The sequence below is a fragment of the Vulpes lagopus genome, chromosome 24 (assembly GCF_018345385.1).
Source record: "Vulpes lagopus strain Blue_001 chromosome 24, ASM1834538v1, whole genome shotgun sequence".
NCBI classification, from domain to species: Eukaryota; Metazoa; Chordata; class Mammalia; order Carnivora; family Canidae; genus Vulpes; species Vulpes lagopus.
The window spans coordinates 20812700-20826956 of NC_054847.1; the positions used below are offsets into that span (position 1 = coordinate 20812700).

Genomic DNA, 14257 nt, shown 5'->3' on the forward strand with positions numbered 1-14257 from the left:
GCCAAGCAATTAGCACAGGTCATACATGTGGAAAGCCCCGTAGCATTGCTGCACACTGCAAGAATGACAGGGAAGATCTCTGACCTCTAGGAAGTAAACCAGAGTGATGTTTAAGTAGTAATTTAAAATAAATATATAGAAATGAAAAGGTGTCTATCTGGGCCAAGTAGTAGCACTTACTTAAAAATCCCTTTCTAAATATGTGAATATAGGTAATTAGTGGTCAATACATATCTTGTTTTTTAATTGTCATAATTATATGACAGTATTTTTATACTGTAATTTGCTTTCTCATGAGCACTGAAAGCTTAACTCTCTGTTTATCTTTTAAACATTTGCTAACCTAGGAATGGTTGTTCAAAAGAATCTTACCAAAATTGCAGGTAAGCACCTTGTTTGAATCTAATTTCTTGGAGCTAATCCTAGCATATTTAAATTAAATTGTTCTTTATTCTATCATTTATTCAGTGAAGAAGCATTGAGCATTTAGTTTTCCGAGCTTTGTGACTCACAAGCTATTCTTTTGCCTGTCCTGCTAGTAGCTGACTCACTCTAGCTTGCCATCAAATGGCAGCTCAATTTATAAATATATAAGTCATATATATATATATATATGGACATATATATACACACAAATATACACAAATCATGAGATTGGGGTTGGCTAGCTACAAAATATTAGACCAGCTATCTGAACAATAACAACCAATCTAATATTGACTCCATCTCTTGCCTCACATAAAGGTAAGATAAAAGGTTCTGATCCTGGCAGTATAAAGGTCCCATTTAAATCTAGTCACATGGTATATGTGTATGTGTGCACACACGTATATGGATACATGAGTTTTCCTGTATTTTCTACAACATGAGATGCATAGGCTGGTCCCCAGTGATCAGTGTCACAGGTCTAAGAAGGTTTACACCATGGTGCCAGCCTCATCCTGATAGGATAAGTATGAGTGGCAAAAGCTTCAGAGTAAATTAGGAATCTCAGGCCCAAAGGACTGGCTTAGAGCTCAATGGGAATGGGAATGTCTTGGAGGCGAGGGAGGATTTAGCAGGGGAAGAACATAATGTAGAAATAGTTCACATGGGAAAGAGAATTAAGAGAGAGCACCATGTCAGGTTTCATCCAAATTTGTGGGATCACAAAACCCAGTGACATCTCTCAAGGTAATCAAATAAGAAGCAACAAAATATATGGACTAACACTGGAGTATGGTATTACATATTGAGGGGATGACACACCTGGGAAGCAGAGTAAATTCAGAAAAAATAATGGCAGAAGCCTCATACTGGATGAAATGTTTGCTGAGAAGTACCCGTGGGACCGTCTATGGGGAGGTCAGAAATTGACAGAAAGCCTAAAGAATCCTGAGATCTTTGTCTGCTATTTAACATTAACTATGACTTAGAAAAGATATTAGGAAAGCTTCTCTGAAAGCAAGCCTTGGGGACTCCCGTTGCATCTCAAAGTTTATATTTACATAAGAGAACAAGCAATCCAAGTACAGAAAAAGCCACCTGTGTGTCACTATCAGGGATATCCTGCTTTCTGTATCTATGCTTTGTCTGAAGTCTGAGAAAGTCAGAACTAAAAGCCCAACTATATAAAAGACAGTACTTATTCAATCAGCAATATTTGAACAAGATCCATAGATTAGATAATAATATTGTGTCAAAGTTAATTTTCCAGTTTTGATAACTGTACTATGATTATGTCAAAGAATGCCCTTGTTCTTAAGAAATACGCACTGAAGTATTTCAGGATAAAGAAATATCATATCTGCAACTTTCAAATGGCTCAGAAAAATTTACATGTATAGAAATTGATATATAGGCACATATAAGTAAATATGAAGATGAGGGAGACAGACACAGAAAGAGAGAATGATAAATGTAGCAAGACATTAATGATCAAGGCAATGGGTAAAGGTTATATAGCAGTTCTCTGTATTCTTGAAATTTCTCTAAGTTTGAAGTTATTCCAAAACAAAGTCATTCTTAAAAAGCTTTAACAGGGATCCCTGGGTGGCGCAGCGGTTTGGCGCCTGCCTTTGGTCCAGGGCGCGATCCTGGAGACCCGGGATCGAATCCCACATCAGGCTCCCGGTGCATGGAGCCTGCTTCTCCCTCCGCCTGTGTCTCTGCCTCTCTCTCTCTCTCTGTGACTATCATAAATAAATAAAAAATTAAAAAAAAAAAAACATCAAAAAGCTTTAACAACAACAACAATAACAAAGTGAACACAATTTGGAGCTAATCATAAATATTGCTTCAGGCCACACTTTTATATATTTATATATATTTTATATATTTAAGGCTTCTTAAAAATTGAGACCCTAGCCATGTGGGAAGTGTGGCATGCTCACAGCAAAATACAGCCTACGTCCCCATTCAACATCGTTAAATTTATTTCAATCAATCTTAGGGGTTAAAACATTTTCCAGAAATCTCTGTGAAGAAATGAAAATGTCTTAATTGAAAGGGTTGTACCTCAATCTCTGCCCATTATCCCAGCAGAAGAGAGCAGGATCTTAAAGATTTTTTTCTCTCTGGTTTCTGTTGTACTTACTCAACCAAAAGCTTTGTCCCTCTACCTCATGAATGTAGGTTTTAGTGTCATTAGTCATGTAAAATCACATTACATTTCCTGTGGGAGAACAAGTACCATTTAATGTGAAAATAATTTCTTTTGATTGATATACCATGCTTTTAGAATAAAACTCCAAAATTTTGTGCTTTTTACAATCACCAGACAATAATACTAATGGCCTGATCTATTACCCACATTTTTTTTTTTTTTTAATGCTAAGTTCACTAAAGATTTGGTATTAAAGTCTCACTTAACTGATAATCATTATGCTGACTTTTTTGGAGTCATTTGCTATGTGTTTTACATCTTAATATATTAAATTTATGAGCCTTTATCCAATGATAAACTTTCTTAAATCAAAAAATATTACACATACTTTATAGGTATTTAGAAAGGGACTAATTTCTGGGGATCATTTCTATTCCAAATATTCTAGCCTGAGCTTAGAAAATAAAATCCTCTAACTACTTGGTAATTTCTACTCACTCCCAAAGGTAAAACTGACATCTCATTGGTAAAACTGAAAGGCAGCTGAGCACGCTCAATGTGGGGCCTTTCTCCTGTCTCTGGATTAACTGGATGAGTGCATTTTTCTCTGTTGCTGTTCCAGGAGGGCAATCACACATGGGTCAGGACCAAGAGCTACCTTCTAGAAGTAATTCTGAAGAGCCATCTCATTCTGTTTGGGAACTTAGGAGTATAAATCAATAGCCCTCAGTGAGTGCATCTGTTTTAGAAAGACCATTCCAACTTTTCCAATAAAAAAAATTGTATTTTTTTCCTCTGTCTTTCTGACTCCTTAGTTTATTTACATAAATTTGCTCAAAACTCAAGAAACTAAGAGAAGCGTGCTACTTATTTGTCCCTAAAATCTTGCCAGTCTTATTGCCTAGTATTCTGCTTTCAGATTTGGGGACTTTCTTTATGTGAATGCATATTACACTGAGGTTTAAATAACTTAGATTTCTACTACGGATGGATAACTAACAAGGTCCCTATTTAAATTTCAAAAAAATGTGGTTATTCACTTATGGTTGTTCACTTCATTGCCTTACGGGTTATGCGTTCATTGTGAGCTAGTAGTAACCATTAGGAAATACAGTTCTTTTCATTTCCTATTGTCTGAACTTCATAAATCACATGACAAGCTCTGTCAACTTCTTCAAAGAGAATCATCTCTGGGGCACCTGGGGGGGCTCAGTCAATTAAATGTCTGACTTAGTTTCAGCTCAGGTCATGATCTCAGGGTTCTGGGATCAAGCCCCTCGCCGGACTCTGTGCTCAATGGGGAGTCTGCTTGAGGTTCTCTGTCTTCCTCTCCCTCTGGCTTGTTCTCTCTTTCTCTCAAAAATAAATAAATAAATAAATCTTTAAAAGAGAGAGCGAGAGAGCATCTCTCTGTTAAAGTCAAAAAGCATAGAAACTGGAAAAGGATAGGATAGAGTCTGGCTCTATAGACTGAACAGGAAGTGGAGGAATCTGGGCTGATAGAAACATCATCACTGAAGGAGGCACAACTTGGGGAACTGGCCCTGAGCAATCATGATTGGCTGCCTCCAGGAGGCTGGTATTAGGGAAGTCAGTTCTTTCTTCTTTCGGAATTTCTGTTATGATAAAGTGGTGCTAAAATTGGTAATGATGATCCATAGGGAACAACAACAAAAAAAATCACCCAATCAGCTTATGTCTGGTAACATCATTAGATCTCCAAATTAAACTACAATGCTTGGTCTTTTACTTTTGAAAGCCACTAACTATACTATCTTGCTTAAGGAAGTTTTTTTTTTCCATCTTATGATTGAATGAATATTAACTAATGCAGGTCTACTTACACATTTTAGTTTTCTTTATTTTATGCACAAATTAAAGGCTATAATGATATATCATTTAGTTTGAAGCAGGAAAATAAAAATTACTCTAAGTATTTAAAACAGAGGAAAGTTAATACAGGGAATTGGTATCACAGGCGATGAAAGAGCTGAAAGCCAAATGGGATGGGGTAGCAACCTGAGGACTAGCAGTAGCAGCCGGAGGCCTAGAGACAGCAGTCAAGGTTACCTGGAGGAATTTGAAATCATGAACAGGAAATTGCTTCTCCCCCACGATGCTCTGTATTGAATGATACTAAGTAAACCTGAATGGATTTCAAAGCAAATAAGTCAAGGCCCACCACAAACAATATTTGCAAATTAGCTAATATCTTATCTCAAAGTGTCAAATGCTTTCTAACCAGAAAAAAAGGAATACACAAGAAGTACTTGCTCACTACTACCATTCTTTTCCTCATTTCTCTCACCCAAATCATAAGAAATAAAGAAAATGAACACCATATTTTTCAAAGCTCTCCAGGTAATTCAGATTGTGTTTATATCACCTCTCTTCCTTTCATCCTCCTTACCTGGAAACACTGCTCTACTTCATGTCAAAATTCAAAATTTGAGCAATGGCATGCTAAATGCTGATATTCTTAATGATTTTCCCTTGTTCCCTACTTTAAAATTGGGAGAAAAAAACCTAACAAATGAACAAATCCAAGAAATGGTTTCCTATGATAAGGACTTCAAGATCATTAAATCAATATTATTTCTTAATAATACCAGAGCTTCAAATCAGAGAGTTTATTAAATTGAGAGAAAATAAAATTTGAAGAGAACATCATGGCTTTATGTAACACTTCAAAACTAAACTCTTTTTAAGATATAAATTGATTCAAACATTTTAGAAAGGGGGAAAAAGGCACTCCCTGACCTCTCAAGTGCATAATTACACACCTTGACACCATCTGTAATGATTTGGCCCCAATCCTACTTTTAATAGTAAAAAGTAGAGGCAGCAGAACACAGGTCTGAAACTAGGGAACAATTAGTTCCATCCATTAGTGGAAATTTTATGAGTTCAGTAAATGAGGAGTGTCTGGTTGAGTGCTTAGGAGGAAAAGGGGAATTTGGTATAGTAAAGCCATAATATACTACTTATTTGGAACCTTCTCAGGAATCTTAAGGTCATCTGCCTTCCAGTCCCAAAGAAATACAACCATGCCAAAAATTCCCCGGCCATTTACAACCTGCCTTGCTAAGCTTTCCCTTAGGTCCCTAAAGACTGACCCTTCTGCTGACTCAGTTAGACAGATTATCCTGAAGCCTTTTCAACATCCTCACATCCAGCCTCATTTGTCCTGCACAGGATATGAGGCTAAGATAATATCTGTGGATGTGCCCAAGCTGCAATTATCAGATTGAACCCCTATTCTGGGAGGTGGTATTTGGGCAGGTAATTAAGCAGTGAATAATAGTGTTCCTCAGATGACCATGAGAGTCAGCTCAGTAAGAATTCAGAAACCTGAAGTTTAGTGTGATGAAACTTGATCATAGACAGAAGAGAGATTCAGACATTAGTGGCTCAGACAAACCTTTACAACTACCTTCCTTGAGAACCTGGATGGCTCAGTCAGTTAAGCATCAGATTCTTGATTTTGGCATAGGTCATGATCTCAGGGTCATGAGACTGAGCCCTACATAGAACTTCACGTTCAGTGGAGAGTCTGCTTGAGATTCCCTCTCTCTTCCTCTGCCCCTCCCCCACTCATACACTAGATAGATAGATAGATAATAGATAGATGATAGATAGATAGATAGATAGATGATGATGATAGATAGATAGATAGATAGATAGATAGATGATAGATAGATAGATGATAGATAGATAGATAAAATCTTTAAAAACAGAAAATAAAACAGGGATGCCTGGGTGGCTCAGTGGTTGAGCCTCTGCCTTTGGCTCAGGGTGTGATCCCAGGGTTCTGGGACCCCCCCTACTTCATCCTCTGCCTATGTCTCTGCTTTTCTCTCTCTCAGCCTCTCAATGAATAAATAAAATCTTGAAAACAAAACAAAACAAATACTTTCCCATCAACCTGGAAAGTGTTCCTTGGAATGCCTGATTCTGATATCACTTATTCCTTGGGGAGATCCAAGATCTCAGAATGCACTGAGAACCAAAGGCAGGCAGCTAAAAGTTCTCATTTTTATTTCTTTCTTGATGCTATCTATCTATTTATTCATTTATTTATTTGGGATTGCCTTTCCTTCCTCATTTCAGAATAGGTTTGAACTACAAATAAACAAAATTAAGAGGTATTTTATTTAAAAGTTTGCTTTATAAGGACAAGTAATTTTATTAAAATAATATCACTTAATGTGTTTAAGAAAGAAGAAAGCAAAATAAGGATAAGGCATAAAATGGTACTGGAGGTGAAGCTAATGTCACCCCCCCACACACACACACACACATGTGAACACTAAGATCAAAACAACTGCATTGCCTAGGAGTTTATCTCTAAGCTAACAGAGAACCATGGTAACTGATCCATCAAACAATTTATAGGGTCCATTAGATAAAAACAGCTAGTCCTGGTGTGAAACTGAAACAAAATCCCCTCTTATGATATAATAAACATAACAAAAACACAGTTATAATATTTTAGGGCCATTCCTTGTAGTACTCTTAATCTAAGTAGTACTCTTAATCTAAGCTGGTATCATCATGATAAAGCCCAATTCTACCAAAGAAGTGAGGCTGGATCACAGTTACAGGGGTTAGCTCTATGCTGGTGTAATTAATAAAGGAATAGGTTTAAGACTGTGTAGAAGTAAGAATGGATGCTTAGAGTATAGTAAATCTTCTTTAAAGGTTAATTCTCTCATTTAGACTTTGACAGCTACAAGGGGCACTGAGTTTGACTCTAGCCCCTGGACTTCTGCTCTTTTGTGTTGTTAGTTAAAAACCAACCCTTATTCCTTAACAGTAGAGATTGGGTTTTATAAGACAGCATTTTCATAAAAATCTCACCTTACAAGGACATAAACCTAACTGGAAGATATCCTGCATCTGCTTAGGGATTAATGAAGGACAGGATCAAAGTTTTCCTTATGCATTGTTTTGGATCAATGTTAATAGTTAATATTCAGATTACAGTATTGTTGAGATCTCAAAGTTCTATAGCATTTAATTTTGCTCCAATAAGTTTAGCCTGGAAAAATGTCAGCATGATTATTGATAAGTTCAGGTATTCATTTGTTCAGTAAATGTCTAGGAGCCCCTGCTATGCTTCAGACCCTCTCCTAGGTGCTAGAGAAATATTAAGGCATAAAACAGACAAAAATCCTGTCCTCAAAGATTCCACCTTCTAATGAATACCTGAATTGGTCACTATTTGTGACCAATTTAATTTCAATAAAACATTCCCTGAATATCTTGTTTTGAAAAAGCCTATTTCTATGCATAGCTTTCAAAATAAATTGTTTTAAAAGCTAAACTACATCTCATCGTCTAACACATAACTCTTCTTAAATTCAATGTATTTTTGGGAGACCAATATTTTTCTTGTCATCTTTATGTTATTTGAGAAAATTTTATAGTCTATTTTTATTAAGGAACTTCCAATATGAATACTTACTACAAATATACAAAATCATTACTTTTGCAGCATTACATGAATGGCGGGCATTATGTATATTCTTGTGGGGCATATTTTAATATTTTATTCAATATTGAAAACTGAACTTTTATCAGTTTTTCAAGAAACTCACCTCAAAAAATCTGTTTCTAATAACAATTGTTTATCAAATCTGACAGTTTTGTAAAATATATTTCATATTCTATCTTCTTGATTAGTTTTTGTAAATTAATGCTAATTTTTCTATGTTCTGTATGTCTGGTGTATACATTAAATGCTTATAAATCAACCAAATACTAACTTCTGTTTAGTGAGGAATTGATATTAAAGATATTATCAAAGAAGTGAAAAATGGATTATAATTTCATTAAACTCAAATTTTTAAGAAGATCTCTAATTCATAAAATAATACTGGATTATAATGTGTAATAATTTGGAGAGATATTTATGCCCAGATTTATAGATTAAATTGCACTAGTGCTTCAAAGAGAGACACCAGTCTGCACCTTCAGGTTGAATAGCAGTAAATTCAGGAGTGGAGCAATCCATTTCACCCTGAAATTCCTCCTTGGTCACAGCCTTTTTCAGCAGCAGCCTGCTCTTCCTTTTCAATCTCTTCAGGATCTCTGTAGAAGCAGAGGTCAGGCATGACATCCCCTGGGCGTTCACCAGAAATGGTGCCACTCATGTGCAGAACTTCCTGGGCCAGCATTCACCACATCAGACCCACTGAGGGAACGCCCTTGTTGTTGCAAGGAATGCCAATGTCCACACAAGGCAGAGGAAAGTGTGTTACGCAGTGATGGTAGGCAGCTTAACCTAAGGCACCTCTGTGAGAGGCTGGTCGTCAGCCCTGGGGTCAGGAACCACCAGAAGTCTCAGCTCCAGGAAGCCTGCCTGGATCTGGCTACTGAAGGTTCCAGGACCGAAGTGGCCAGCCCTAGGAGTCACTCCAGTAGCAGCAGCAGACCTCAACATAGCTCGCCGGCCAGTATTCCTGGATGATATGACACTGATGTCAGCTGGGTTTTCAGCACAACAATGGCAGGAGCTACCATTGGCAGAAGTTTTTCCTGGGTTTTTCAGATATATAGTGTAAATGCTATCACTTTTCCTTTTGTAGATGTACTGTTCCATTTGAAGTCAAGGTTGGTGCCACCTAAGGAATTTGAGGACATCCTCCTCCTTCATTTGTAGGATATTAAGGGCTCCAGACATTCTGAAAGTTTCCCTTTAAGTTAGAATGGGAATGCAAAACAATACAACAATGCCTTATAGATCCCTGCCCGGGTAGCACTGGAAAAAAGGCTTGTTTAGTCTTCACAATAACCCTTCAGAATTAGCACTCTTATCGTCTCTAATTTGCAGGCAAGAAACTGAGTCCCAAAGACTCAGGAAAACTTCTTCATCAGCTAGGAAGTTGTACTCAGGTATTCTAGATCCAGAACTACTATGATATCCCTAATATAATAGCAAATATTTTTTAAAATAATATTTAAAATGAAAAAGTAGAGGCATATTCTATAAATTAGTTAGAAGACAATGATGTTTTCTATATCATGTATCATTCAAAAATTTGGAAAAAATGAGAGACAGGTCAAAAAAGGAAGGAAGGTTAATTATGTAAGTGATGAATCACTAAATTCTACACCTGAAACTAACATTCCACTGTATGGAAACTAACTGGAATTTAAATAAAAATTTGGAGAAAGAAAAAGAAATAAATAAAACAATAAGATTGAAAAAATAAAATAAAATAGAGAAAAAATTATGTAAGCTGTCTCCCTAGAAAAGTCCTTGGTGTGCAGATAATCTAAATAACTGAAGATTTTTAGTAGTTTCTAGCTATCCTAGGGTACATATGTATATGAATGCACATACACATATCCTATAATTGTAATATATTACATATACATATGTGCGTGCTATGCATGTAATACACTCTGCATACACACATTGCATGACATGTGTATGTACATATATATTTATGCACATATCAATACTTATACAACAAAGCTTCAATAAATATCATATATATATACATGTTTTTTGGAAGCTATACATACACTGTTCAAAAAACTTCAATAAAGGGACACCTGGGTGGCTAAGTTGGTCAAGCATCGAAGTCTTGATTTCAACTCAGGTCATAATCTCATGGTTGTGAGATTGAGCTCAGTGTCCAGCTCAACACTCAGCTGGGAGTCTGCTGGAGATTCTCTACCTCTGCTTCTGCCCCTCCCCCACTCATGCTCTATCTTCCGCTCAAATAAATAGATAAATATAAATATATATTATTTATTTATATTTTATATTTATACATATATATATTTATTTATTTATATATTTACATGAATTCACCCAAAGCAACACAATAGATGTTACCCAAAGAACAAGATTTTTTGTTTTTGTTGGGGGGGGGGCTATTTTTGTTTTTGTTTGGTTAAAAGGCTCATCCCATGAATGTCCAGTTCCCCCAATTAAGTAGATGGAAAATCAGAGGTGAGAGCATCATCACAGTCAGATGATAAGCACAACTACCTATATTTCTTACTTTTAAACTTAAGTGTTCCAGTAAAGCTTTTTCATTTATTCTGTAAATCTCTGTCTCAACAATCATACAGCCATAATTTAAGTAAGTATTAAAACTAAAATCCTCTTAGAAATAATCTTTCTCCCTACTCTTCTTTTTGCCTTTCAGTAATTACTGTTCCTGTGGGCAGATAGTATAAAGGCTATGAAGTATTTTAACAGATTTTTTGGTTTCATGATTAACTGATACAAAACTGAAGTGTTACTCCTCTTACATGTAATCAAGTAAAGATTATAGTTTTGATTAGCCATTGAATAAGTCCAGAAACATAATCAGATACTTGCCTATTTTGTCAACCTCTGATTTAGAGTCTTTATTGCAATTGAATGGCCCTAATCGACTAACAAATAAGATATCTGATTTAAGAAGACACGGAATAAAAAAGTTTTGCTATGAAGTTTCTTTCTCCTTTATGCAAAGAGATGAGTTAAAATCTTTCTAATGGTCCATTAAAGACTGTAAGTGTTGATATATAAGGAAAGATGACTTTCAGTGTTCTGACATAAGTTACAATCTTTATTTCATCATTTCTTTTTCTTAAATTAATCAAAAATATTTCTTGGACTCTTGCACCAAAGGAGGAAGAATCATAATCTCCACCTAGAAATGTTCATCTCATTAGAAAAATAATACAACTAGATAAGAAAAAGTAGAAAATTCCACATTTTATTGAAGTATAAAATTGTGCCAAACATACAATAAATCTTCATTTTCTATTTTTGTTACCCTTAAGAACTTTTTATTCTTTTGACAGCTCCTTTACTTTCAAATATTGGGTATCTGTAGGGCTAATTTTTCCACCCTCTTCTTCTACCCACTCTTTCAATGATCTGATCCTTTCCCATGGCTATGAAACCATACAAATTTGGTGCTTCCTGAATGTACATGTCAGTACAGACCTCAGACATAAGAGCCTGATGTCATTCTATACATATGCTTAAATATCTCAAATGTTCCTAAAATTTAGCCTTTCCAAAACTGATCTCTTGATCATTCTTCTTCCACACTAAATCTGCTCCATCTCTAGACGTCCCAATCTCTATACTGCTAAAGCCAGAAATCTGAGAATTGTCTTTAATATCTTACCACTTCTCCTTGACTCCTATATTTAGTACATTATAAAGTCTTATTAATTTGACTTCCAAAATATTACTTAAATCCATCTGCATCTCACTTAGCATTCTGATTGCTTGCTTACTTGGCCTTCCAGCATTTGTCCTTTTTCCTTTTTCACCTCTCTCCCTTCTCCATCTTTTCTCCACACAGCAGACCAAATGACCAATTTAAAGTGAAAATCTCATGATGTCATTTTTTCTTAAAAACCTTCAAGAACTTCCCATTGTATTTAAGATAAAGTACGAGTACAATTTTAATCATATACCTTGCCACCTTTATGTCTCAAATAAAATAGTTATTATTTCCACAGAACTTTATGATTTGTTAATATATATTTCTTATAGATAGTTTTCATTTTATTTTGGCTTTATTAATTTCTCTGTTTATCTATCCATACTAGACTTTAAGCTGCATGAAGCAGGGGCCATACCTCCTTATACACAACATCCATTTAATCCTCTATTTTATTTATTATCCCTATTTTACAGATGAGGAAAATGGCTTAGAGAAGATGAGTGGCTTTCCTGAGGATACACATCTGATATAATGAAAAACTTGATTTAAACCAAGATCTATGGGAAGCTGAGGGCTATATAATTATCTACGATGTTGTATCATCTCCCACAGATGTCCCAAAGCACAGCTGTACTAGGGAACTTTCTCTTGTAAATTACTAATGAGCTATAGTCAACATGAAAGGAAGTCTCAAAAATGTCAAATATCAAACAATTCATTAATTGAATGATTGTAAGGGAGGTAGGGTAAGAAACTGCCCCACTTTGCAGGGTGAGGGGGCAGGTTACACAATTATTTTTATATATAAATACTTCATGTGCTAAGAGCTTTGAAGAAAAATGACCCAGATCCCAATTCCTCCATTTCAATTTCCTAATATGTAAATAGTTTTAAGATTTAAGAATTAAATGAAAAAATAGCTATGACATATTTAGCATAATATTATACTCAATACTTATTAGTATATTCATTAGTCTTTTTTTCAATACAGTTGCATAATCACATAGTGAGAGAAGAGAAGAAGGAGGAGAGGATAGGAGAGGAGAGAAGAGAAGAGGAAAAAAAAAAAAAAGAAGAGGAGAGGAGAGGAGATACGAGATGAGCTGAGAAGACAATACAAGACAAGACAAGACAAAAAAGACTGGAGAATGTGTTGTCAGTTTTAAGTCTGAGGGTGCTTATGGTTAAGTAGCAGTGAATATGTCATAATTCCAGTCAAGCAAAATGGAATCCTCCAAGGTTCAGGAAATGGAATGAGCTCCAATTCCCTGCACTTGATGAAACTCCGTCTAGAAGGTATAGAGAACTTTACAGATGAATTCAGTTTATGATCCTTTAAAGCCCTGACCTTATCCTTCCTTCTTATTCTGTATACTTAAATGTTTCCTTTAGTATCCTTCAAGGGACCCCTAGTGCCTTGTTCTTATAAACACTCCTCAGAACTGCTGTTCTGATACCTACATCCTTAGTTCCCCTTGGAATCGGTTCTCCCAGGGTTTCCTGCCTGGACCGAAGTATATCATCTCAGGGAATATTGGATTTTCCTGTGGGAAAACCTCCTCCAATTGTAGCAATTACCAGTTGTCCATAATCATGTTTTTGGATACCTTGTTCTGCTAAGTCTCTCCTCCTTCCTCTCTATCCACAAAATAGGAGGTAGGTTCGTTGTTCACCATTCTACTATGTGTGGAAATAGTAATGAAATCATGTTCAATCCCTTTATTCCATAATGCAATGTAATTAACTTCTCCTCTATTAACCCCTATTAAAAGGTTAAAATTCTAAAGACCCAAGACACATACAATGGACACTTAAAGAAGAAAATACTTGAGGGATCCCTGGGTGGCGCAGCGGTTTGGCGCCTGCCTTTGGCCCAGGGCGCGATCCTGGGGACCCGGGATCGAATCCCACGTCGGGCTCCCGGTGCATGGAGCCTGCTTCTCCCTCCGCCTGTGTCTCTGCCTCTCTCTCTCTCTCTCTGTGACTATCATAAATAAATAGGAAATTAAAAAAAAAAAATACTTGAGAGTGAGGAAATTTCTAACATCACTCAAGAATAAAGCTAATATATTCAAAAGTAGTTAATTAATAGCATAGTTTTTTTAAAGCACAAGAAAACTGTCATTTCTTTAGAACTGATATTAAAGTTGAACTAGTTATGGTTTGTAATTATTAAAAATACTTTGGGGGATAGTTTCAAAATGCTTATATATATTACTGGTCTTGTGGAAAAACAAGGAAGGTAACCAAACTTAGGAGCCCTCCCAATTTTTTTGTTGGTGATATTCTTTATTTTTGATAACCCTGATCCCATTCCCAAACATTATCCTTTTCCTCATGATGCATAATTACCATGCAAAAGACATGCTTCTTCAATCCATTGTCTGTATTCATCACAATTCATCACCCCTGTCATAGACCTTTCCTTTCCGGGACATACTACTTCTTCCTGACTGATCTTTCCTAGTGCCTTGCTCTAACTCCT

The 14257-nt window shown here is 35.9% G+C and overlaps 1 protein-coding gene and 1 pseudogene across 1 annotated transcript in view; both read right to left on the reverse strand.

The window, feature by feature from the left end:
* Positions 1–14257, reverse strand: part of LOC121482136 (translation initiation factor IF-2-like) — a 325404-nt gene that overhangs the window by 176950 nt on the left and 134197 nt on the right. The gene's annotated exons all lie outside the window — the stretch shown is intronic.
* On the reverse strand, positions 8526–9229 carry LOC121482135 (annotated as a pseudogene).